At 40.9% G+C, this 26,442-nt stretch overlaps 1 long non-coding RNA gene across 1 annotated transcript in view; it reads left to right on the top strand.

Annotated features, from left to right (window-relative positions):
• Nucleotides 1-20,595, top strand: part of LOC147729615 (uncharacterized) — a 65,243-nt gene extending 44,648 nt beyond the window's left edge. Inside the window, exons 3-4 of the long non-coding RNA XR_015308337.1 lie at nt 15,509-18,604; nt 19,613-20,595. This is a non-coding gene — a long non-coding RNA (uncharacterized LOC147729615). The remainder of the gene's footprint in view (nt 1-15,508; nt 18,605-19,612) is intronic.
• Nucleotides 20,596-26,442: the final 5,847 nt, after the last annotated feature.

Raw genomic sequence — 26,442 nt, 5'->3', positions numbered from 1 at the left:
TAATCCTGGCAGTTGAACAAAACAAATTTCCACAATCTGATTCCAATTAGTATGAAAATGATTTTCCGGAGTAGTTCAAAGAGGAATTGGGTTGTTTGAAAAACTATTCTCCCAAATTTATTTTAAAGAAAAATTCTGTTCCTGTCATCAGTAAGGTTAGAAATGTTCCAATTAAAGTTAGAGATAAAATGAAGATAGAACTTGACAAACTCTTAAAGGGTGGCATCATTACTGAAGTAGAAGCAACAGAATAGCTAGCTCCAGTCGTTATGGTACTTAAGGCGAATGGAGAGTCTAGACTTTGTATTGATCTGGAGAGGTGCCTGACGCCGTCCCAGTTGTTTAGGGATTACCCTGACGCGCACGGATGGAGCCTCTCCAGCATCCTGCCTGTTACGGCGTACCTGGGGCTCTAAAAATCGGATCCACAGATATCGGAACACAGCAGCGGCCTGACACCGTGTCCCATGACTACTGATGACTGGGGGGCGGGGGGCACAGAGATAATCAGCGCACAATGCCAAAGGCTCTTGAATACAAAATGGCGATCGCCAGGCTTCGGGACAGACACTTGCCCCCTGAGCCAGCTCTGTGGTGGCAGCTCCGGCATTGACCTTCATGATACCCAACGATGCCCCCGATGTTGAGGTGTGGACGCGCCCGTTCAGCCCAACATTGACTGTCCACTGAAGCTCGCCAAAACCCCGGTGCCCATCTCCCCCACTTTGACGATTACTGGCTGCGGGACCTAGAAAAAGATCCCAGGGGAAGTTACCTGTTGGCGGATGGCGGGTGCGGCTCCTGCTGGGTCCTGGTTGTGCATGGCGGGCACTGTTGGGATTTGTGCGGTGGTAGTGAAACCGGTGGCGGCTCGATGCTCTACAGTAACTGGAGTTAAGATGGCGGCCCATCCTGCGCAGGCAGGAAGCTGCGCCGCTACTGGAGATGAAATAAAGATATTCTAGAACCTTATGGAATCGCCGGAGCTCCGAGTAGGGTGATTTCTACTTCGGATCAAGAACTGCACTGGTAGTGGCCTAGTTCACTATTTAAGAGATGCTCTTTATAAAGAAAACAGCGTTGATGGTTTGGCTGTGATCGGCGCACTGTGGATATTAATTGGCAGGTCATGAAACTAGCAAGAAAACATACAACCTGCCTTCATTTCTATGCAGACTGAGGAATAAAGTGAAGTGAAGCGGCCCAATACCAACTTGCTGGCGTTTTATGGATGACTGATGCCTGACTCTGTAATGGCAGCCGTTACGGCGATGCAACTCGATCACTGAGAATGCCGCATGAGCTTTGTTAAACATCAGATTAGGGCTTGTGCTCTAGATCAGTTTTCACCAGTCATACTTTGTTCTGGTCTAGGGGAGCCGATTATCAAATAGAAGCTGGAGCAATGTGTCATTTAAAGCCTATAGCTCATTAGTGCTACTTTGCAGTGCACGCCGTCTATGCACACCCAGGACATAGGGGACAATGCATGCTGCTCAGCAGTCAGCTCACCTCAGACCAACATGAAGGGCTCCATCCCTGGGTTCAGCAGATAGAATGTGTGCCGTAGTCAGGGATCGGGCCGATTGTGGGGAAGGGGTTCTGCGCTTATCCGCCGTCCCTTTCCAGTGGCCTTACCAATGCCATATCCAGAGTCACGTCCGTGCACAGTCTGTGCGAGTAAGTGTGAATCCGACCAAAGCCCGCTCTCACACGACCAAGATAGCAGCGAGGGGCAGGACAACAAAGAATTTTGGATGTAGGAGATGATAGTCAGAAGTCTCTTATGGCTGATCTTGACACTGTGGTACGCTCCTAATTGCCTTTGCGGGGTCTCCATTTTTCTGAACTTTTAAATATTGACTTTGGACTGGTACCCATTTTGAATTTCCTGGTGTCTAACACTCATTTTGGGCTTCTTCTATCACCACTAGAAATAGAAGAATTACAAACTGTGTGCTTCTTGTCCTGGATGGCAAAGCTTCTGGAATGGCCTGTACTAGGTTTTTACCTTCAGATGGGGCAAACTCATGGCCACAGAGAGAAAACAGTCTGTTCCCTAAACTGATGCTATCTGTTCCCATTTAGCACCCTTTGTCTCTTTGTCTACTTCCCTTGTTCCTATCCCCTCTCCCCTGAATATCTCCCCTTGCCTGCTACACTGCCTAGCCCCCTATCCTTTGTGCCCTTTGACTAAGCACTCCTTCTCCCCTTGTTGGGGAAATATCCAATATTTATACCCTGGAGTCTCAGTGAACCTGATGGGAGAGTCCACAGAAGCAAGGGAGCCACTTACAGCTGAGGAATGGTATGGCACCCCTTGCCAAAGCACTCCCTCTCCCTTTTTTGGGGAAGGATCCAGTATGTAGGCATTGGAGTCTCAGAGACCCCTCTGAGAGAGTCCACTGCGTAAAGGGAACCTATTGCAACAGAGAACACAGCTTACTGGACTTTGGTCGCAGCTTTGACCCGTCTACCGGTTTGTGTACCCATCCCCCTCCCCTCCTCTTACCATTCTGTGTCTCTCACCCTCCCCTCCTCTTTCCCTCCATTATTCTCTGTCTACTTCCCCTGCTCCAGCCCCCTCCCCTGATTCTCTCCCCTTGCCTGCTTTTTCCCTTACGTATATGTGCTTATTGTTTATCTCGACCTTACATGTAACTATGTTGCCATGCTCTTATAACTGTGTAACCTTTGTAACGATATAACCTGCAACTATGATCTGATACTCATGTAAAGTGCTCTGATACCTCCGGGTCTAGCCAGCGCTATATAAAACTTTTAAAATAAATAATGGGCGTCAAGCTAGACAATCAGCTGTCGCTCCGCACTCACATCCTTGGCCTGGCCGGCACCTGCTGCGGATTATTGAAAATGCTCCGCAAATTTTTGCCTTTGTTATCTGAGGAGCATAGGAGGATTACAGTGCAGGCTCTAGTCGGTTCGAGGCTAGATTATGCCAATGCTCTTTTTCTTGGCCTCCCTGATTATCTGGTCCAGCGCCTTCAGGTGGTGCAGAACTCTGCTGCCCGGGCGATCTTTGGTCTAGGGAGACGAGCTCGAGCGTCTGGGTTGCTCCAGTCGCTCCATTGGCTCCCCATTAGGAAGAGGATCCAGTTTAAATCCTTGACCCTGATGCACAAAGCTCTGCATGGTTCAGGAGCGGGATATCTGCAGAGGAGACTGACTTTTTATCGTCCAGCTCGTTCCCTCCGTTCGGAAGCTCTTTGCAGAGCGGTGGTTCCACGGGTGAGGAAGGCCCGTGCGGGAGGGCGGTCTTTTGGCTACAGAGCCCCTCAGCTTTGGAATCTGCTTCCATTTTCTCTGCGGAGTACTGTTAATTTGCTCCAGTTTAGGAGGGGCCGGAAGACCTGGCTTTTTAACTCCTAGTCTGTTTTTACTGCCCATTGTCTTTCTTTTGTTCCGTTTTGTTGCCTGTTTTTAGCTGTGTTGTGTTATTTCATTATGAGTTGAGGGTGGAAAGCGTCGGGACACTCCCTGTGAGTAGCTGCACGCTATACAAAAGCTCAATAACATAACATAACATAACATAATAAATCTCAGAGAACTTAATAAGTGTATTCTTGTGGATTACTACCCATTACCAAATATCTCTGAAATTTTGTTATTATTGGAATGTGCCAGGTTTTTCTCCTCTATAGATCTAGCATCAGATTACCATCAAGTGAAGCTAAATGAAACTTCCCAAGACTTGACCGCTTTTATAACTCCATTTGGGGCATTGAAATTCTTAAGAATGCCTTTTGGACTCATTTCAGCTGCTGCAGTCTTTCAGAAAATGATGGAGCACATATTCAAAAACTGTGATGGTATAAAAATATATCAAGATGACATACTTATTTTTGGCGTCACTGAACTAGAACACGAAAACAGTGTCAGGTTTGTTCTTAGTAAGCTTAGAGAACATGGTCTGACTTTGAAAGCTAAGAAATGCACATTCAAGATCACTAACATTGATTAATTAGGTCGCCAGATCATGGCCTCTGGCATTGAACCTAAAAAAGAACTTGTAGACACTATTAACATCATGTCCAGTCCTACTAGCAACGATGAGGTTGTAACATTTTTAGGAATGTCTGAATACTATGCCAAATGTATCCCTAACTTTGCTGATCGGACACAGAACATGAGATTTTTGCTCAGAAAGGGTGTTACTTTTGAATGGAACGCAGTTTAGAAGTGTTAAACAACTTTTGTCTACTGCTACCTCTTTGAAAAGCTTTGAGCCTAGCCAAGGCATATTTGTTTTGACTGACGTCAGTGCTACTGGGCTAGGTGCAGTCATGATGCAAGTACATGATGGCATTAATTGCACTATTTTTCAATTCAATTCAGGAAATTTTTATGAGGTAACAAATTTTCGATTAAGACTGATCATAAACCCCTAAGGGAATTTTTTTAAAAGAAAGGCTTAGATACCATTTCTTCTAGAATACGAAAGTGGGTAGTAGCCCTTCAAGAATTTAACTTCTGCATAGAATTTTTCCGGGAGCCAGGAACAACATAGCTGACTGTTGCTCTCGTCTGACCTGCAAAGTTGCTACAGATGACAATGAGCCTGAAGATAGTTTATCTGAGTTTGAAGATTACGTAGTATGTCTTGTCAATGACAGCATAATTAAGGAAGACACTTGGGTCAGAGAGCTAGAAAATTATGAAAATTTGCAAGATTTGATGAGTGGAATCAAAAGCAATTGGAAAGAACATTTCAATGTGAAATATTCCCTTAAGTGCTTTATACGTGTGAAAGATGAATTATCCTGTCAGAGTGGAATTTTGTTGAGAGGTACCAGGTTGATTACTCCAGCCAGTGTAAGGATGCAATTGATTGAATTTGCACATGAGAGTCATCCAGGAATCTCTAAGACACAAGAAATACTGAGACAAATATACTGGTGGCCTGGAATGGACATTTCAAATGAGAGATGTGTGAGGGAGTGTGTTGAACACAATTCGTGTGACAACATTCTTAAACCTAAAGTTCAACCCATGACTTTAAGGACTCTACCCAAACTTCCTTGAGAAGAGGTTGGAATAGACATTTTGGGTCCCATCAAACACTCAAGCATTGACAAGTATGTTTTAGTCCTTATAGATGTGTATTTTAGGTGGCCTGAAATTAAGGTCACAAATTCTGTGGAGACAAGCGATATAATAAACATTTTAGATGACATTTTTGCAAGAGAGGGTTTCCCATCCACATTATTGTCCGATAATGGGGTTCAATTTACATCAAATGAAATTAACCAGTATCTGTCTGATGAAGGTATTAATCATAAGAAGTCTGCATTGTATCATCCAGAAACGAATGGAATTATAGAAAGATTCAACAGGATACTCAAAGAAAACATTCGGTGTGCTTTGTCTCTTCACAAATGTTAGCACACTGAAATTAATAACAAAGTAAGAAACTACAGGTTATCTCCTCATTCCATGACAGGCAGAGCTCCTTTTGAGTTGGTACGCAAGAGAAAGGCTTGTACCATAATCTGTCACTCCTGGATTCTTGACAAATCTCAAGGTTTGGAAACAGTTGGTGATGACCAAGATACATTTGAGAAAGGAATTAAGAGAATGTGTGAAAACAAAAGGAGATTTGATGTTAGGAAAGGTGTAAAAGAAACGAATATCAGTGTAGGTGACATAGTCAAAATAAAAAATACCCGCAAGGGGACTAATGTTAATGGTTCTAAATACTTGTTACCTATGAAGGTGATTAAAGTTTTTAAAAATGCAATCAGAACCGAAGATCACAAGGTATGGAATTTAAATAGGGTTGCAAAACTCTATTGTCCATCATCTGATTCTCTTATTGAGAATAGTGATAATGATCCTTCTAAGATAACGTTTCAGAAGAAATATGTGAGTACTAGACAACGTGCTAAACCTAAGTATCTACAAGATTATGTTTTGTGTTAATGCTTATCATTTTTGACCATTTTGCTCAATTCATTACTTTCTTTGTTCTTTAACTTATTTTGTTATTTTTGTTATTGGGACGGAGATGTGTAGTATGCTGTGCTTAACTCACTAGTCATTATAAGAATTAGAATGTAACCTCTTGGTTCCTTATGACATCATGCTAGAATTAAGAAACAGGTACAGAATGTTATTACTCAAGTAAAGCTGTTGGATGAACAGGAGCAGTGTATGCAGGCTGAGGTGTTATGAAGATACTTAAATAAATCTTCTGGATTTAATGCATACATTTCGTGGACTGATTTTTACAGGGTGGCCTTACTGGATGCCGAAAAGGCCTTCGATCGTGTGTCATGGGTCTTTTTGTAGAAAGTGCTGGAAGACAACGGCTTGGGAAATAACTTTATTGGTGTAATTCGGGCAATGTACAACAAACCTATAACCTATATGCAAATAATGGGACAAGAATCTGAACCCTTCTCAATAGAGAGGGGTACAAGACAGGGTTGTCCTATGTCTCCTTTGTTGTTTGCCTTGTTTATCGACCCTTTTCTCAGGAGGCTAGAGTCTTCACCGGATGTTGTACCAGTTAGTTTACAGGGCTGGGATATGAAAACATTGGCTTACGCCGTCGACATCACCATAGTTAACAGCGAACCAGATAGGGCTCTGGGGGCGGTGGAGGAGATAGCAGAAGAGTTCGGGAACAGGTTGGGGTTTCTGTTAAACAAAGCTAAAACCCACGTTTTGATTAACAGTCATACATTTGCATCTGATAGCAGGATTACAAGTGAAGCTACTTACGTAGGTATATCATTATCCCTAATGTGGGCGGTATAATTGATTTAAATTTCATCCCTATTCTTGAGAAAGCCAAACAGGATTTTGAACGGTGGGACCATCTGAGATTGTCCATAATGGGAAGATGCAACTTATAAAGATGTTTTTTTCTCCCTGAACTGCTAAATGTGCTTCGATCTGTCCCATTGGAATTCAACAACGAGTGGTTTAAGAAAATGGATAGAATAGTAGCAAGCTTTATCTGGGCATATGGGAACACCAGAGGAGCCAATGTCTTTATGTGTTTACCCAGAAAGAGGGGTGGGTGGGTGGTCACTTCCGAATTTCAGATTATAATATCTTGCTGCTGCTATGCAGTGTCATAAGCTATTGTTTAGCACTCAGGCAATGGAGCATGGCGTTGGCAATCATGTACCCTCCACCTACGAGTTATTGATCGGTAATGCTGCCCATGGATGTTTAATGACGTTTTTTCAGCCAAGCTCCTTTAAGCAAGCCCATTTTAAGACTCTGTATGCTGCATATAGGAACTGGGCAATGGTTCAGAACAAATTTGGGTAGGTAGGTACAGCAGATATACTCCTCTGATCCAGAATTAACAACTGCCCTGTATATTTCACGACAGTTGCTTTGATAGATGGGGCAGCCACGGGGTAGGCAGACGTGGAGATCTCCTTGTTGGGAATCTGTTTGCACCCTTCAATGTAATCTGCAGTAAATTTAATGTTGGGCCACAAGATTTTTTTAAGTACTTATAGATCAGAGACTTTTTTAGAAAAAAATTGGGGGAATAGCAGGCTCTGTTCAAATACCTTTAATGGTAGTGATGGTAAAGAAAATTGCCCCTTCCATCTATCTCTCAGTTATATGGATGCTTGTTGGAATTGGTCCCTGATGATCTGGAGAAACAGTGTGGGAAATGGCAGGAAAGACTTGAGCTGGCTGACTCTGTTTTTTTGAGATCATTGGAGCTAGGAGGCACAATGGTGTTTAGCTCAAATTTGCAGTCACAACACTAGAAGACACTGTTGGATCTTTATATAACCCCAGCAAAGATTGTGAAATAGGGTGATGCCAGGCGATGGAGGCGGATCTGGCTCATGTATTTTACTCCTGCCCCAGTTTAAAATTGTTAGAATTAGAAAGGGTGGGCTTTTTGGGGAGGTATTGAAAAGTAAAATCACCCCATCTACTCAACTTATGTTATTAGGAGTGGACAAGACAATCTCGGGTCTTGGGTGAGAAATGCTTTTTATTGAAATGATAGCTTTTACTCTGTGTATATATCCTCATCATGGCTAGATAACTTACCATCGACCTTTCAGCAATGGAAAGGGCGCTTCTTACATGTATATCATTTTGAATTGGCAAGGGCACACAGGCTAAAAGGAAGGGGAGGAAGATATTGGGAGCCTTAACAACATGGTTGGATACCTTCCAATAAGTACTTACTGGTAACCCCAGAGTCTGATTATAAACAGGACTGTATGATGAATTAGTCCTGCTTTTGTATTTTTGTAAACTATTTATATTAGTTAGCTTTTTAGATCCATATGCTGCTATCTATACACACTTGCTGATATTGTATCTGTATTACTTCATGAGAAAATAAAAAATATTTTAGAAACAAAAGAGTCTCAGGGGGGGAGAATCAAGATGGCGGACTGACGCCGCCAAGCAAAGGAAGCAATGCAAGGAGGCTCTTGACTTCTCCAATGCGGTCAATGAGGAGAGAGGAACACTGAACGGAAGAAAACAGTGAAATTAAGAAACTAGAAATATCTACAATCACGGGTGTCGTTTTTTTTGCTGTGGAGGTGGCCGAGACTGCGCGCCTGGACTCCGGCGCTGACATCCACGTTGATGCTTCGATTTGCCATTCTGTGGGGGCTGCAGACGCTGCCGGTGTGGAGGCTTTCACTAACGCGACCGCTCCTAGGTCACTGGGCTCGGTGGGCGGTCCTCGCTTTGCTTCCGGCACAGTCTGGCGTTCGTGAACAGGAGAAGCCAGCGCATAACGGGAGGCTGGAAGTGCAGCGCGGGAGCGGGATAATGGCTCCAAAACTGAACACCCGTTCAGCTCGGGCCGGGAAGACCGCCAAGGCAGACTCCCCAGCGGCTGCAGCATCAGCAAAGGTAACGAGCAGGGAGACTTCTGGCTCAGCTGCGGGGGGTATAGCGCTTAATGTGGAAACAGCCCAGCCCACAGCCGAGGGAGTAACTAAGGTTGTCGCAAAGCTGCTGATACGACCTCCCACGTTCGTTTCAGACCCTAGGAATAGCAATAGAAATGATAGCAACAATGTTTCAGAGGTCTATTGTATAGAAGATGTTGCGAATACTAGCTCGACTCTGCAAGGCAAAGAAACTTCGATGCTGCCTGAGAGCCTTCTTAGCATTGAAGGAGATAAAGATACATTTAACGCCCAAGAACTGCTCAGAGACTTGAAATACGACAAAAGCCATGAAAGTGGGGATAAGGAGGGAAGAGGCAATGAGGGCTCGGCCCTGACAGAGCAAGTGCCTCCACCCAATGCAGATAGGACAGTACTCTGTTTAGATCAAGTGAAAGACAACATGACGCCATTAAATTCAGACACTCTTAGGGATAGTATAACAACTGAGGCTTCAGACATTAATGGAGCTTTCTCTGAAGAAACAGAGGCTGTAGAAGAGAGCCTAAACATCGAATATGAAGAGATTTCTGATGAAGAGGATATAGGAACTATAAACAACCAGGCAAATACTACTAAGTCGCCTGGTTTAAAGAAAGGTAAAATGAAAGCCAAAGCTAAACTGAAGAAAGCCATCAGTATTTCTGTGGCTAAGGATGTATCTATTTTGGGTAAAAAAATAAACAGAGATGAGAGCCCCTTAAGGAAATGGATAAAGGCGAAAGGAGGGGTCAAGAATATGGCTCTGAGACTATCAGGTACCAGTCCGGAAGAAAATACTAATCTAAAGGGCCAAACAAATCCATCTTTAACATCTTCATGTTCCTAAGCGCTGGTGCCCGATGGGACCCACCCCGATATATCTTTAGGTTCCACTGCTGGGATTACTATTAATTCAGATGAAACTAATACTTCTGCTCTTGCTGTTCCCCATCTACCAGATATACCCTTAGCAACAGTTATAGTTACCACTACAGATGTTGCTAACATCGCTCAGATTAGCCCATCTCTAACATTAATGGCTGCGGAGGAAAGAGCTGAGGTTACAGATACAGCCTTAAATACCAGGCCATTGGACACTCTTGCAGCAGGTACTGCGGCCACAGTTAGTGCCAACACTATCAATGCCGCCACTATCTCTTCTGTTCTTGGCACCAACGAGTCGATACATGAGGAACAAGCTAGGGGTAAAGATTATTCACACGCCTCCTCTACTGACTTAATTATGCAGACTCTAATGGCTCAACGGCAAGAGGGGCAACAACACTTCCTACAGCTTCGGGAAGACAATTCTAAATTGCAATCTTTCATGTTGGAAGTATCTAGCAAATTGGGGGGATAACCCAGGAAATTGAAGAACTCAAGCAAAGAGAAGTGGAAGAAGGGGCTACTCGAACCGAATCTCTAACCCACTTACACACAGAACAAATAGCCAAGCTAGAAGCTAAAGTAGGGGACATGGAAAATCGGGCGAGAAGATGCAATCTCCGTCTTTTTGGAATACCTGAGGGGTCCGAAGGTGCGGATCCCCGGTCCTATGTAGTGAAACTGTTCCAGAAAGCATTTGTCGATTTGTCAGACTGGGACTGGGACTCACAATTACAACGAGTACATAGACTGCCTCTATTCCAGAGAAACAAGGAACGCAAATTTCCACAGCCTTTACTGATAAACTTTGGGAACTATTTGCTGAGGCAGGCTGTGTCTTTAAAAGCTAGACCTAATAAGCCTGTCACAGTTGATAATGTAACTTTCTTTTTGCGTTCAGATTTGAGTAAAGAAACTATGGATAGGCGTTGGCAGCTACGCCAGATAATTGATTCCCTTAAAGCTGTAGGATATATTGTATATTTGCAGGAGCCACCCCGACTTCAGGTGATCAAAAATGGCCAAGTTCATTTCTTTATGGATATAAAAGAAGCTGAACAGGCACTAGTTAAATTTAGTTCCTAAATAGGTGCTGGAGATAATGAGACTTATAACCTGCCATCTCTTTTTTTTTACGTCTTTTTCTTTGGGGGAATATGCTTATTTTTCAGTAAATAATGAACATCAAAAGAAATGCTTGACGTACGATTTGATACTGCTGTCTGTATACCTTCTCCTTATGTGGGTTGAATAACGACTTTCTTTTTGGAGGTAGTCGGTGGAAGCCTCCTTGTTTGTTACTTCGCGACGCTGCCACTTCAGCGGCAGCAGGGTCTAGAGGGGTGTTCTCCCTACAGGGACTTAAGGGGGGGGGGGGATGTTGGAGCTGGGTGGGATTCCAAGGGGGAAAAATATATTGCAAGAGGAAGAGATTATCAATATAAACGAAATGAAGTGTTTTTTTTTAGTATTCACCTACAGAGGAAAGCTAAGTATACGAACCATAAGATATGTCTATGCTTCGATGTTTAGCTTGGAATGTAGCTGGTCTCAACAGCAAACTTAAAAGGAGACTTGTGCAGGAAGAATTAAACATGTATAAACCCCATTTAGCTTTAATTTCAGAAACACACATAGGGTTTCAGGACAGAAAAGTCCTGAGGCAATTAGGCTACGAGCTTATTCTTTGTTTGACTCTTAATGCTTCTATCCAGGGGGTGGCAATACTGAAACAGAAATATTTAGCCATGGCAATCATTAGAACTGCGGCGGACCCCAGGGGGAGATGGGTGATTACTCAAGTTCAACTTGAATATAGTAATTATGTATTTTGCCTATTGTATGGGCCTAATATCGGTGAACCCATGATGTATGACCAGTTAAATACAGAATTATTGGAATGGGAGGGTGAATTGTTCATTATGGGGGACTTCAACTTTGTTATGAATTACAAGTTGGATTCAACTAGGCAAGGTACATCTTTAAGGATGCGTAAAGTCAGAGCTGCAATATTAGAACTAAGTTTGAAGGATGTCTGGTGTTCCAAACATCCTAATATAGCAGGTTTTCCGTACTATTCAGCGCCTCACAAAGTATGTTCCAGGATAGATATGATCTGAGCATCAAATTGAATTCTGGGCAACTATAAAATAGAACTTTGCCCAAGATAAACTTTGGACCACAACCCTATCTTGTTAGAATTTAACATCTCTGACAAGAAACAAATAGCCAGGCAATTTACATTTCCTAGATACTTGCTCACAGATCCATTGTTCATTTTGCAATTAAAAGAACATATTAAGGAATTTATTGAAATCAATCTGAATTCCGCCACAATTATTTCTGTTTGGGATGCCTGTAAATGCAGCATAAGAGGTTTTGCCCAACAATATGTCCTAAAAAAGAACTCTGAGAGTAGGAAAGAAACTAAATTAATAACCTCTAATATTTTATTGGTGGAGATACAGTTAGCAGAGGCTGTTACCCAAGGAAATCAAATTGAGGAACTAAGATTTGAGTTAGTGAAGCTGCAATCGGAAGTTAAGAAGACGTTAAGGGAGAGATGTAGTGCAAAAATTCATAAATACCAACTGTCACAATATGAAGGTGGAGACAGAATAGGCAAAGTGCTAGCTTACAAAGTGGCAGATAAAAAAGCTAGAACCAACATAAAAACAATTAAAGGCTCTGATTCCCTTATGTATAACCAGGCTGATCAAATTTTAGACCAATTTGCCAAATATTATTGCACTTTATATACTTCGGAAAACAACGCTACCAAAGAGAATATCTCTCAATATCTTAACTTACATACGCATAACCAATGGAACAATGAAGCAATTAGACAACTGAGCTTAAAGATAACACCTACAGAAATAAGGACAGCTATTCTCTCTTTGCCCCCGGGTAAGGCGGCTGGGGACGATCGACTACCCATAGAACTATATAAGATATTTATTCAGAAATTGTTGCCTCTTCTTGAGCTAGTAATAGATTCTATTGGAGAAACTAGTAAGGCCCCTCTGTCATGGAAAACTGCGAAAATTGTTTTTTTTCTTAAAAAAAATAAACCACCGGAAGAATGTGGGTCATACAGACCAATTTCACTGATAAACTCAGGCGCAAACGTCTTCTCAAAAATTTTGGCCAATCGATTAGCTCCTCTTATGCCTGAATTGGTTAGTAATCAACAACATGGCTTTGTAACAGGGAGAGACACCACTGCCCACATCAACATGGCTATTACAGCGTTTGATGTGGCTTCAACTAATTCCACCCCACTCGGAATGATTATGCTCGATGCTGAAAAAGCATTTGACCGAGTGGAGTGGGAATATTTATGGGCAGTGTTAAGGGATTATGGCTTGCACGGACAATATTTAGGCTGGATTTGCTCACTTTATGATCAACCAACGGCTAAGATTAGCTATGCGGGTACTAATTCTTCTAATTTTCCGGTAGAAAGGGGAACTAGGCAGGGCTGTCCCTTACCAGCCTTGCTATTTGCCCTTTCTATGGAGCCCTTTTTAAATGCACTGGTGTCTCAAGATGACATCATTCCTATACAACATGGCTGGAAAAGTCTAAAAATAACTGCATTCGCGAACGATATTGCGATTTACACCATTGATGTAGCTAAGGCTATTCCTGGGATTATTGAGGAAACAAAAAAAACTCGGGGACATTTCAGGCTATAAATTAAATACAAATAAAACTCAAGTTATTGCTAATTATAAACCGGTGGGCTCGATCCCTGGTTATGCTCAAATGCGGTTTATTTAGGAATAAAAATGACAGCGAATATCGAGGAAATACTAACACTGAATTACGACTCACTGTTAAAGGAAGTAACGCTTTATCTAAAAACTGACATAAGATACCACTTAGCCTGGTAATGCGCATCAATCTGATCAAAATGAAAATTGTGCCTAAATTTCTCTATTTATTTAGAGCTATTCCATTGCAACCTAAAATTCTCTTTTTTTCAAAATTAGATGGTATCTGTAGCAGTTTTATATGGGGCTACAAAAAGACACGTAGATCAATCAAGCTTTTGAAATTGCCTATTGAAAAAGGAGGTTTAAATTTTCCAGATTTCAAATTGTATTTATTTGCAACTTTCTTCCGTAGAATACGTAGCCTTATCAAAAGTGAAAGCTTGTTATTCTTTCAACAATTTATGTTGGGATCAGATTGCAAGCAACTTTTGTTGCGTGTCCATGACCCAAACTACTTCAAACGAGTAAAGTTCAAGACCGCAAAACACATTATAAAAATCTGAAATCAAATTATGATATTGGATAAGATATCTTTTTTAATTCTGAATTACTAATATGGGGTAATCCCGGATTGCCTGGAATTTATTCAGACGGAGCGGGGATTCTTTGGGCAGGGCATGGCAGTAACACTCTGGGCGACCTCTATGGGTCTGATGGTCTACTAGGATTTACCTCACTGAAGCTTATCTACAATCTAAATGATGGTATGTACTTTAAATATATCCAAATCAGGGACTTTTTAGTTCTGAAAATGAAAATTACTGAAGTTAGTCACTCTGAATCACTAAAATGCTTGTACTCAGATCGTACAAAGTCACTCATAAGTGAGAGCTATCGACATCTAATTCTAGGTAAGATTGAGGACTGTGGGAAAATGGCAACTAAATGGTCCGATAGATTGGGGATTAATATTAGTTCAAATCAGATTTCTGCTTCCCTTTACCAAATTAATAAGGTAGTCCAATCTTCCAACTTAAGGTTACAACTATATAGAACCATTTGCCAATTATTCTATACTCCCCAAAGAATCTCTAGCTGGTCATTAGGCAATCAAACTAATGAGCGTACTAAGTGCCCTAAATGCAATATGGAAGCGGCTGGTATAGAACACATGCTTTTCTCTTGTCCTGCACTTACCCCGTTTTGGGAAGGAATAAGTAAGGCTTTAAGGACGAAACAAATCGCATCACCACCGCTTTCCGCTCATTTGATTTTACTAGATATACAGGACACTAATAGTACACACAAAGATCTGATATCCATACTATACGCCTGTGCTAGGTTGGTTATAGCTAGGTCTTGGATTTCTACCTATCCTCCACACGTTATGGAATGGTGGGCATTGGTCAAGGAAATCCACACTATGGAAATTGCATTAGCTAGTTTAAGAGGATGTAGGTCATTGATAAGAAAGGAAAAGATATAGGGAACGTTTATATGACCGAATTTACCGAATTCTTGAGACCAGCACAATATAAATTTGTTTTTTCTCTTTTTAAATGTTTTGTAACTCTTCTATTCTTTAAATATGTATTGCTTTCCTCTGTTATTATGATAGTGGAATGATCTATAGTCATTTACGTTATACATCTGTAATGTTGGTGCTCAAACTTTCTCTTGTAATATCAATAAAAAAAATTTTTTTAAAAAGAAACAAAAAAGTATTTGGACAGATTGAGGTTTTATTGTCTAAACAAAACAACATTGCTTCCTGGCACTATCTACGGTTTCTGGCAAAAGCACTGTGACAGCATATGTCAAATGTAATAACTTATTAAAAGTAGAATAGTGATGTAATGTTCTTGTTGATAGATAAAAATAAGGAGTAGGTTTTTATTACAGTTTTCTGTGTATGAAAAGGCACTACTGCTGGTTTGAAAGTGAGAGTTACCTACCTGGCCGTACACCTTCCCCCTGTCACTTATTCTCTCCCTCTCTCCTGTGCAGGTTCTGCCGCAGGTGAAAGTGGCTGCAAAGATGGCGTCCTGTGTCTTCCTCCTGCTGGTTGTCCTAGCCCTTGCCGGTCTCGGACCCGCCTCCTCACAGTCTTGGTCCTCGTTCCGCAGAAAGCACATTGACAACTCAGTAAGAGCAGGAGACGACGCTTACTGCAACTCTCAGATCCGAAATCGACGAATCAGAGGTCCACCCGGACAGTGTAAACAAGCTAACACCTTTATCCACGCACCGCCGAGCACCATCAAGGGCCTGTGCCAGGGAATAGTTGGACGTCGGACCATCACTAGCAATAACCCGTACGCTTTCACGGAATGCCATTATTTTCGCAGTGCACCACACGACATGCCACCACACTGCTACTACCTGGCCTTTAACTTCAACAAACATATCACGATTAAGTGCGATGGCGGTGTCCCGGTGCACCTTATATCCTGAATTGCAGCCGCTTGTGAGAGTAAATCCATGCCGCTGAAGTCGGTTCATTCGTACACCTGAGCTGAACTGAGCTTCCTAAACAGCTTTGAGAATCAGGCGCTTCAAATCTAAAATAATTATGCGGTAACAAGGTCGGTGATTCTCCAAATCATAGGGTTTCACAAAATACTTGTTTCCTTTTTGTAATGTACAAAACCATGTTTATAAAGCAGAGAAGGCTTCCAGCCTCTCAAAGGGGGGTTTGCAACCCATTGTGAATCTCGAATAGGGTGGGTCATGGAATGAAGCCCCCCCGACCCCTAATCTGTGAGTCTTGGCGGTGTCCATCTATGCTTTGCAGCTGCACCTGCACTCATAACTCATTGATCGGATACCCGAGTTGGGGAGGTCTCTGACTCCCAAAGGGGGAACTGTACATCTGGGACAGTTTCCCTTTGGTAACCGAGGGTGGGCAGCATTGGGGGATGAGGGGCACATTCCTATCCTTAGCACCTCATGCTCACATTGACTTTGCATTTGCAGAGCCAGAACAGCAGACTTTGCAAATGTCCCAGTCCAATTACAATTCGTAAATAGGTTTAGGGATCACAAGGCAGACGCTCAAACCCTTGTGCGTCATAAGGATTAGGGAGTAGTACCCTGGCCTCCTCCTCCCAGAGATGGGCATTGGAACCCGCTAATGCTTTGCTTTACACATTCATTAGCAGCAACGATGACAGGATGCTGAGGGCAGGCGCTAACCACGTGCAAAGTGTAAGCTGTCAATATATGGAAGCTATACTGGGCATGTCCAGGCTGTGGACATCACAAAGAGCAGACATCAGTCCAATGGACCCCGGCCTGCTCCCTCCAATAGTCAGTTAAATGCATACATGAAAAAATTGAATGAATGATAACATGTGTAAGGCATTACATACTCAACTCCTTCCTGGACACTGCAACCAATTTTCAATGGGCCACTTGTGTGGCGGTACAACCCCTGGTCCTTCAAGAGTGACAGGTCACAATGCTAGCATATCGTGAATACAATGTTGGGTGCAGGTGATCTCTGCACTAGTTTTGCCACTGTTTGCATGGAGGCACAAGGAAGGTAACTGTCCTATTATTATTAATGAGGCAGGTGATTTATATCTAAGTGCTAACAGTCCTTTGCCCAGGGCTGGCTCTAGCAGGGGTGACATGATGCTGGGCCCCCCAAAGAATGGAATACATCTCCAACCTTGTCCAGTGTGGGAAAGGGTTGCATTCGTGTATGGGATTGCCCACAAATGTACAAGCCTTTCGCCATCCCTAAATTCACATGATAACAACGCCTCAGTAGACCCATGCCTGACAATTTGCACAGGGTTTCGTATTGTAGATTTCTTTGTACTACTGTTGGAGAAATCTCCAGTAGAAAAAAACATTTTCACCTATCTGAATTCCTGGCAGATTAAAATGCATTATTCTCATCTGTATATGTATGCCCATAACCAAAAATATTTGTATGAACTTGCCCCAGTAGTTTGTCCACGGGTCTCCAGAACTGGACGTAACCAACATGCTTTAGAATATTATCCTGTATTTGAGGCCTATTCACAAAGGTAAATCTACATTTGTAGATTTACTGCCAGTAAATTTACTCTTACACTTTTTTTGTAATTTGACTACTTTAGGCTATTCACAATATGTAGAGTGTAATGTTACTCAAAAGTGTCAACTTACATATCTTCTTTCCCTGGAAAAGAGGTACAGACAAATTTACGAGTCTCAAATACCTATTGTCAAAACAGAGCAGCAGTAAGTCACAACACACATAGCCAACCACTGATACTGCAACACTCTCACATAGAAATAATAGATGCAGAGACTTAAAATTAAACCACTTCTGAAATAATGCTGATTTGAATTAAATGATTTGAAATAGTTAAACATATAAATATTATTAATTTAATATTAAAATAGATATCTATCTAAAAATGACACATATTTGTCATTGTTTAACATATCTTAATAAACTTATTTATTTTAAAATAAATGTAGTTAATAAATTGAAATAGCTTTAGTTTTAAATATTTCTATACATCACTTTATGAAGTTTTCAAAACATGATACAACATATTTTTTGTATAGGTGGAATATTTTAGTTAACACATCTTTTTAAAATATATCGATTTATTATATTTAAATTAATTACATGGCTAATTAAAAACGGAGGTAATAGTGCTGTAACTTTATTTAGTTCTACATTTAAAATTATGATAAAAAATAATTGAGATTAATAATGAACATAAAAATATTTTTACAATTTGTTTTCACTTTTAGACATTTTTGTTCTTTGGTATACTTAACCATAGGCTGGAGAGCTCCCTGTAGTAAAGTATAGGACATAGTAAAAAAAGTTTCTTTTAAACTTCAAAGAAGGTAATTATACTTTTTTATGTTACATACTAATGTCAGTTTTTATGTATTTATTTTACATTCACAGCATAATAAGAGAAATTACAGTACAAGCTTAATTTGAACTTACAATTGTATTTATTTTAATATATTATATTAATATTATTTTTTTGAAGTTCACATTAAAAAGTCCCACCTAAGATACATTTTTGTATTATAAAAGTTGTATGGAAATCATTAAAAGTAATCTAATTATATTTTAACATAAAGGTAAGCATGGGCGAATTTTGCGAATCTCGCGTTCGCGAATTTTGCAGATTTGCGAACTCGCAATTCGCAAAATCCGCAAATTCTCGCGAATTTGCCGGTTTTTTTTTGTGTTCGCGCGGGTTTCTGCCAGTTCGCGAGGGTTTTGTACAATTTCGCAAACGCGAACTTACCTGTCGGGTCGCAAGTTTTGCGAACTTGTTGTTTCTACGTGTCCAGCCTGTTTGGGACACTCTTCTTCATCACTGCCACTCTCTGTCACCACTGCCACTCTCTGACTACTCATGCCACCCTCTGGCCCACCCATGCCACCCTCTGTTTCATCACAGCACCCTCTGGTTGTCCAGTCAGTGTACATTATTGTGGCAAAGCAAAGCACACCTTCCCTGCCTCAAGTGACCTGAATTAATTTGGGGCTGATTAATGTGTCACAGAATATTTTTTTAGCTGGCACCTGCTTCCTTAGTGCTTCCTAATTAGTGATCTTTTGCACTTGCTAAGTGCTTTCATTGTTGCAAAATTAGTTACAACACCTGCCCTGCCCCAACTGACAATAATGAATTAGGGGCTGATTAATGGATTTGAACTTCCAGCCTGGCTCCTGCTTGTCTCCCTTAGCTGTAATTCAGGACCTTTGTGCCATATGTGTAACTATTCTGAGGTTCAGAGCAGGGTCACATAATAGTTGCAAGCAGGCAACTGAACTCTGGAGGGGCCCCTCAGGAAGCACTACAGGAAATGGCTACTAATGATGAGCCTGAACTTTTGAACCTGGTAAGTAGTTTCAGTTTTGCTAAGATCGTATTTCTGCAATTTAGCGCTTATTCGCGGGGCGCAAAGTTGTACTGGGAAGCCGCGAACTCACGCGAACAGTGCGAGCAAGCCATAAAATCCGCTGCTCGCGGATTTGCGGATTTTGCGGGAGATTCGCGAATCTCGCGGATTGCGAATTTACGGAAAATCCGCAAAATCCGCGAGCGAAACGGATTTTCCGCCCATGCTTACATAAAGGTACATTCATTTTATAATCAGAAATGTGTTGAAATAAAATAAATAGGTTTCCTAAACTAAATTAATGTCATTTATATTTTGAACCATTTTCAATACTTTCATGTAACTTAACATTATTTCCTGTGCATTTTATTTTATGTTCCTACGTCTATTATTTTCTATGAATGGTAAAAGGCAATGTGTGGTGCTGGACTTACTACAGTTCTGAGCTAGGGTATATTTACTACTGATTTGGGCCCTTTTTGTCTGTAGTAAATGTACTACTTTGTGAATAGGCCCCATTATATACGACTATTACTGTAGCTCAAGACAGAATGTGCGTCCATTCAGGGCAGCTGTTTCTGTAGCTGAACAAGGTTCCACAAGATATGGATACAACATATTTTCTTGGGTTTGGTATTTCTGTTTAAAAAAAAGGGTTCTCCATTTCTGGACAACATATCCATCTCTGGAAGGATGTGTTATCTTTATTTGATTAAATATTTATCCAGCCCTGGATTCAATGTGCAGAAGGTCACTGAGGAAACCGTTTCATTATCCCATATTCTAAACACTCCATGAGACGTGGCCAAAATAAACACATCTGTGGAGGTGGTGGCCTTCTAAAGTCAAGGTTGTCCATTATGGCCATGTGGCAAATCTAACTCTGCACAGCACTAGTCAAGGCTTAGCAGATTATTTTCACTAGAATTGTCCCAATTCTTTATGCAAAAGTGTCCTTACTATATTCAAACTTGAGTCCCCAACTCTGAATTGACTGAGCACCAAAGCAATCTACAATTCCCATAGCATCCTAGTGAATTTTGGGAATTTGTGCCTTTCTCTCAGTCATCAGCAGGTCTGCAAACTTCCACTGGTTGCTGGATACTTCGGAACTGGGGAGCTCTATAATGTTGGTATAAGTGGACACCTCCCTGCCTGAGAAAGTCAACTTATAATGTACTATTTTCTGCACTGCTTGCAATAAAATCTATCTGAAGATGCATTTGTCTTTTTATGCTGTACAACAAAGTACTTCTCTAAGTTATTGGGAGAAAACAACAAATGAAGATACCGTTAACATTTGCAGCAGCTTAAATGGAGTTTGAAACGTGTGGATGTGTTCAACAGAACACTTTTAAGGATCAATGGTGGATGCCAATATGTTAATTTTTATTGCATTGAAACAGATTTTCCATTATCTGGAGCTCAGTCGTTATTCAACTCCAGGGACTGAACTACAGAATAATTGTGACCTTTGGTGTGGTTTCAGATGGGACTTTGGTATTACAAGGGGCACAAATGTATTTATTGATCACTGTACACAGTTTTGTACAGTATGGACCAGGCTGTTAAGTCATCATAGCATTGTACTGAGAGTAGGAGATAGCATGAAAAAATTACATAGAAAGGTTTGACAAAGTAATGATAGGGGCTGGGTGTGAGTAGAGATCAACCGTGTCATAACACTTGACTGTGACTTATGCTCACATGTAGAAAAACACAGAGAGGAAGAACCTGAGACTCATTTCAGAAACAGAACCATATGAAAAACACGAAGAGAGATATGATGACAGAGTTTTCATGTGTCACAACTAAGGGTGACAATATGGGAGCACAGTAACTGGACAGAAACTTCCCCACATGTTGAGGAAAGCTCTCTGAGAGCCAGGAAGGATCTTAAGAGCATTGAAGCATAGACAAACGCAGAAGTACAGAAAGCAGTTATGATGTATTTGCCATTCAATGTGTTAATCATGGATAAATTAGCAACCCTTATTTTTCTAGATCAGCTCCTTGTTGAAGTTGGAGGAGATTTCCTGAAGGCTAGTGGCAGGGAGTTCTATAGTTTTGATAGAGCGCACAGGTTACCCAGCTAGGACATTTTTACTAATACTCACCTGGGCCCATAATTTCATAACAACCCACCTTAATATTACTTAGGTAACTCACGCTCTACTATCAGTATAACTTGAGATTTCTATACTTCTGATTCCTATATCTATAACCTAGCAATATAGATACTAGGAACCTAAAACACCTAGGATCAGGGAGTTGAGTTATAAATTAGGTACTCAAGCACATTTATAACATTTGTAAAATGAAATAACTACAGACTCTGGGTAGGTTCAAAGTTTTCTCTAATCATCTTCATAATCATATGTCATGAGCATCAAGTTGAAGCAAATTAAACTATCTATAATCAAAATCATAAGCAACGTATAACTATGCAAGAGATAGAGTATGCTAAGCATTTAAGAACTTAAACTGAAAGGGAAGGTAAGAACAAGGAACATGCTATTTTAGATAACAATCTTTCACAACTTTGATTAAAGGAGGGTAAAGAAAGGGAACATGCTAAACCCACAGACTTTCGCAATTAAAAGTGGAAGTTTTAAAGAAGAACTTATTGCAAAATACAAAATTTAGAGTTTTTAGCTCAAAACTATAGGGAAGGTAAGATTTGGAACATACTATAAAAGTCAACTTATCTCCGAAATAGGGAGGGTGAAAAAGGAACACAAACTATTTAGAAAACAATTTAGCATTTACTAAAGGTGGGTTGAAAAATGGAACATACTAAGGTCAATAATACATTGAAAACTCATTCAAATGGACGAAATTTAGAAATGCAATTTCAGAAAGGCAATCACCCACACAGATTTTATATTTACCTAGGATAGAGTGAAGACCAACCCTGGCCACGGGTCACTTGAAAAAGACGGGAAGAACCCCCAAGAACTTAGGTGCCAGTAGGCGAGCAGGTGCAGCTCATGGACAGTCAGGACAGGATAACCCCAGAATTTAAATCAGGACCGGGTTCACCAAAGGGTACGACCAGCACCCGCAGCTTCGGTTGCAACGCCTGCGCTACTCCCTCTCTGTAAGGAATCTGCCAAAAACCCAGATTGGGTTCTCGAACCTCCCAGATAAAGTGCTTTGCTCTCTGCTTTCAGTCACCTATTGAGTGCGTTGGGTCAGTGACAGGTCAGCTATTCGGACATGTCGGACAATTTCTCTAGCTAAACCTACGCCAGTTATACTGTTTTTCGGGTAGGGTACCTCCCCCCCCAATGTTGCAAGTGTAAGAATCTCCAATTTTGATTGGACAAAGAAGGAGGTTAGCTCATCACACCACCTAAATGCTAGATCGCAGGTCAGGTTCCCAGGAGCATCTTGGCTGTGGTTACCAGCTGGCAGGGTTGCACTGCTGCAGTGTTCTTTTCCCTCCACAACGTGACTTGCGCAGTAAGGACTTTCAAAATGGAGTATTAAGCACCTCCCAGGCCCAAAGAATAGGATACATTGAAAGCAAGAGAAAACAATTTAGAACACAGTAAGAAATGATTACACTGTATACCATGAATGTCTATACTTCACCCATTACTTCATAATAACTATAGCATTATTGATTATGCAGAACGGACAGCTTTGCGAAAGCGGCAATGAAAGCTTCAAACATGTGAGAACACAGAGCAGCCATCTTAGTTTCAATGCGCATGTGCAACTGTTTTCCCACCAAGACATTGACTACGTCACGTCACATGGTTATGACTGACGCATGCCCCGTCTAAATTCCCACGTAGCAGCGGCCATTTTAATATGCAAGTGTATTAAGGTTAATAAACACATAAGCAAGCGTCTCTAGGACACCCAAATATTGTACAAGGGGCAGATTAGTAAGACAAAACGGGTTGATTATGTAGTTAGGGTTATTCGAGGTTTATGAATACAAACAAATCGCTTAACGTGCGAATCCTTGCTCCATCAATCCCCTCTTTAATGATATTTACTATCATCACTATTAATGGAACCAGATGCCAACTTTTCACATTTCCCCCATTTCAATCTCTTCAAACTTTCTATTTAGCTTTTTCTCAGCACCTTTATTAGGATGAGAATTTTTCACTCTTTTATAAATTTGATTATTCATTTCTTCTAGTTCGAGTTCTTCAACATTTCTTTTTATTCCTCTCCTATTGACAGTATATTTCTTTTTGTGTTTGACATTTCCCGCAAATTATTATAATGAACACTAATAAACCTATTCCCGCTATTGGCATCAGTGTTTTACTCACAAGACTTTTACCTAGATTAGAAAACCAACTACCTACAGAGGAGAGACCATCAGTTAGTCTCTTCCAGGCACTATCAACCTCCAGTGATTTGAGCTCTCTTTCCAAATTAGTTATGTTTTTCAAGTACTTCTTGATTTCAACACTTTCGTCTGGAATATACGTGCAACAATGTTGCACTTTCAACATTCTACAGACTCTGCCCTCTTTCGCCGATAGGGTGTCAAGAGCAAGTCGATTTTGTAAAACCATAGATCTGATCCCAACCAATTCGGTATTGACCATCAGGAAACCTCCAGCAGTGTCAGTTGATAACCGATCTACTACTGTTGACAATTTGCAGATTCTGTGTGTATTCAGAGCCACTCCCACTGTAGGTATCAATGCACTAAATATATCACCTATTATTTCTCCTACACTTTCTCTTTTACTACGTATTAATCCTTTAGTATTTTCATTGCTTCCTGCGACTTCATTTTCATGGTATATTTTTGGGAAGACAATACCAAAATAACAGCTTCCATGCCAATGATCTGGCAATTTGAAATAAGCCTTGTTTCCACATATATAATAAATTCCGGGAAACACAGGTCCTGACCCATTTTTGAAACCCCAACCTCCAATTACCTTATAATTGTGTTCGCATTCACTGGATGAATATGTTATTATAGTAACTAGTCTTTTCTCTGTGCAGACAACGTTTCCCCTTCTTTTCGAAATACAGCAACATAGCAGCATTAGCTCCACCATTTGATGTGCTCCCTATATTTTCAGCCCATTTAGGAGTTTTCTGCCTTTTGTCATTTGCTTTTCTTTGGAAACTTTCTCTTCTTTTCTCTGCCATATTTAGAAAAATTGTCTCTTGTTCGTGTAATGAACATGTTAAGTTATTTCTATGTGCTTCACCTAAATCTGTTGTACCTATAGTTAGAAAGTATTCACCCATATAACGTGTTACATCACTCCTGGTATGTACAGGATTTAGATTTCCACGTATAGAAGGTTCAGAAAATATCACATCTGAATTAGAGTAATAATACTGTAAAGGTCCTCTCTTATAGAATAAGCTAGCTAAAATACTACAGGAAATTCCATATGTTAGTGGCAAGTGATGGTATGTCACACCCTCAGCTACTGAAGTAGGTAGCTTCATACAGACGAAACAGTCTTCTATCTCCATTGCTTCTACGTAATGTACTAAAAGGTTTGCAAATGCATTTAAATGAGTTCTATTCTTGATTCTATGATAATGCAATCCTTCCTCATCTGGTGCATCTAAGTCCATTCTAGTATGTTTAAGGCTAAGTGCTTTCTCTTGTGTCTCTACTCTTTGTGGTGTATTTTTCGTTTGCAGCTCTTCTGTGTCCTTTGTCACGGATTTAGTAGGGTACAAATTAGTATCTTTACTCATCATGTAAGGAATAGTTATTGTTAATCCTATCCATAGTATAAGTACTAATGCTATACTACATAAACATACTTTGCAGCATGTTTTACAACAATTTCGTCTCGGTCTTCCATTCACAGAGGAATCAGACATTTTGTCTCAAAAGAAGCTTCAACCCCTCTTTGTAACTTTGCACAGGTTGCTTACTCAGGGCAACTTTCAGGTTGGTTTCACTTTTTCGTCAGTCTGGTCAGTAATCAATTCTTCTTCACTTTTGTCACTTATTTCAAGGTTTTCAAAGTCTTCCAACACCAGATAAGTCCATTCAGGACTCTGATACTTGTTATTCAGTCTTTTTTTAACTGGCACTGTGTTTTGGTCTTCTTCAAATACTCTTTTATTCTCGTTCAGTTGTGGCACATCTACTTCATTGTCTTCTTTTTCTCTTCCTGTCTGACTAGTTCCAGGTCTTATTTCGAATTCTTCTGCCTGGTTGCTAACCTGGCCTTGTTCAGGTATATGCTGAATTTGGCTTTGTTTTGTTTCAATTTCTTCTTCCTGAACACATTTGTCTAGTTCTATCTAATCCTGTTAAGCTCTTCGTACTTTTGATTTTCTTCCGCTTGAACTTCTGCTCTGATTTCTATCTGTCCCTTCTCAGGTTCTGGAGTTCTTGGAGGAGTGTCAATAATCTGTTCTTTCCCTATCTGGTCTTCCTCATCATCAGATTTGATTTGGATTTCGATGATCTGATTGTCTTCTCCTATTCCTGTCTCGTCCTCACTATCCCACTCTCTATCTAAGTAGGTTTGTCTTCTTGTTCCTATTGGATCTAGAGTCAGGTCGATTATTGGGACCCACTCATCTTGACTGGAGCTCGGTTGTTCTTCTTCAGCTACTTCAGGACCAATTTCTGGAGACCCCTCAGCTGCACAACCTTCAGCCTCAGTTTCTTCCGGTTCTGTCACTTTCTTCTTATGGCTGGCATGGATCCACCGTGGCACACCTGCACACTTCACAGCTGTTGTGGTAACCAGGATTCTTAAAAGGAAGGACTCTCTTCTTTTTTCTCATCTCATTCCATTCAGACTGCTTTACCTAAGCTATCTCTGATGGTACTCCTTTCTTGTTTTTTCATCTCAACCAGGATTACCAGCCGCGGTCGGTAGGGGAGTACCTGCCGGGCGGTGATGTGGGGAGGGGGAGGGACAGGGTGGGGGTTAGTAATGTATGGATAATGGAGGTTTGCAGGTAAGTAAACATTTAAATAAATCAAACGAATTTCATTGCGCGCACTGCATTGCATTTGGGGATGCACGCAACGAAATTTGTTTGATTTATTTAAATGTTTACTTACCTGCAAACCTCCATTATCCATACATTACTAA

This window comes from Lissotriton vulgaris, chromosome 2_1, assembly GCF_964263255.1.
Source record: "Lissotriton vulgaris chromosome 2_1, aLisVul1.2, whole genome shotgun sequence".
Classification (NCBI taxonomy): Eukaryota; Metazoa; Chordata; class Amphibia; order Caudata; family Salamandridae; genus Lissotriton; species Lissotriton vulgaris.
Note: the sequence above shows the minus strand (reverse complement) of the source record. Positions and strands in the feature narration are given on the sequence as shown.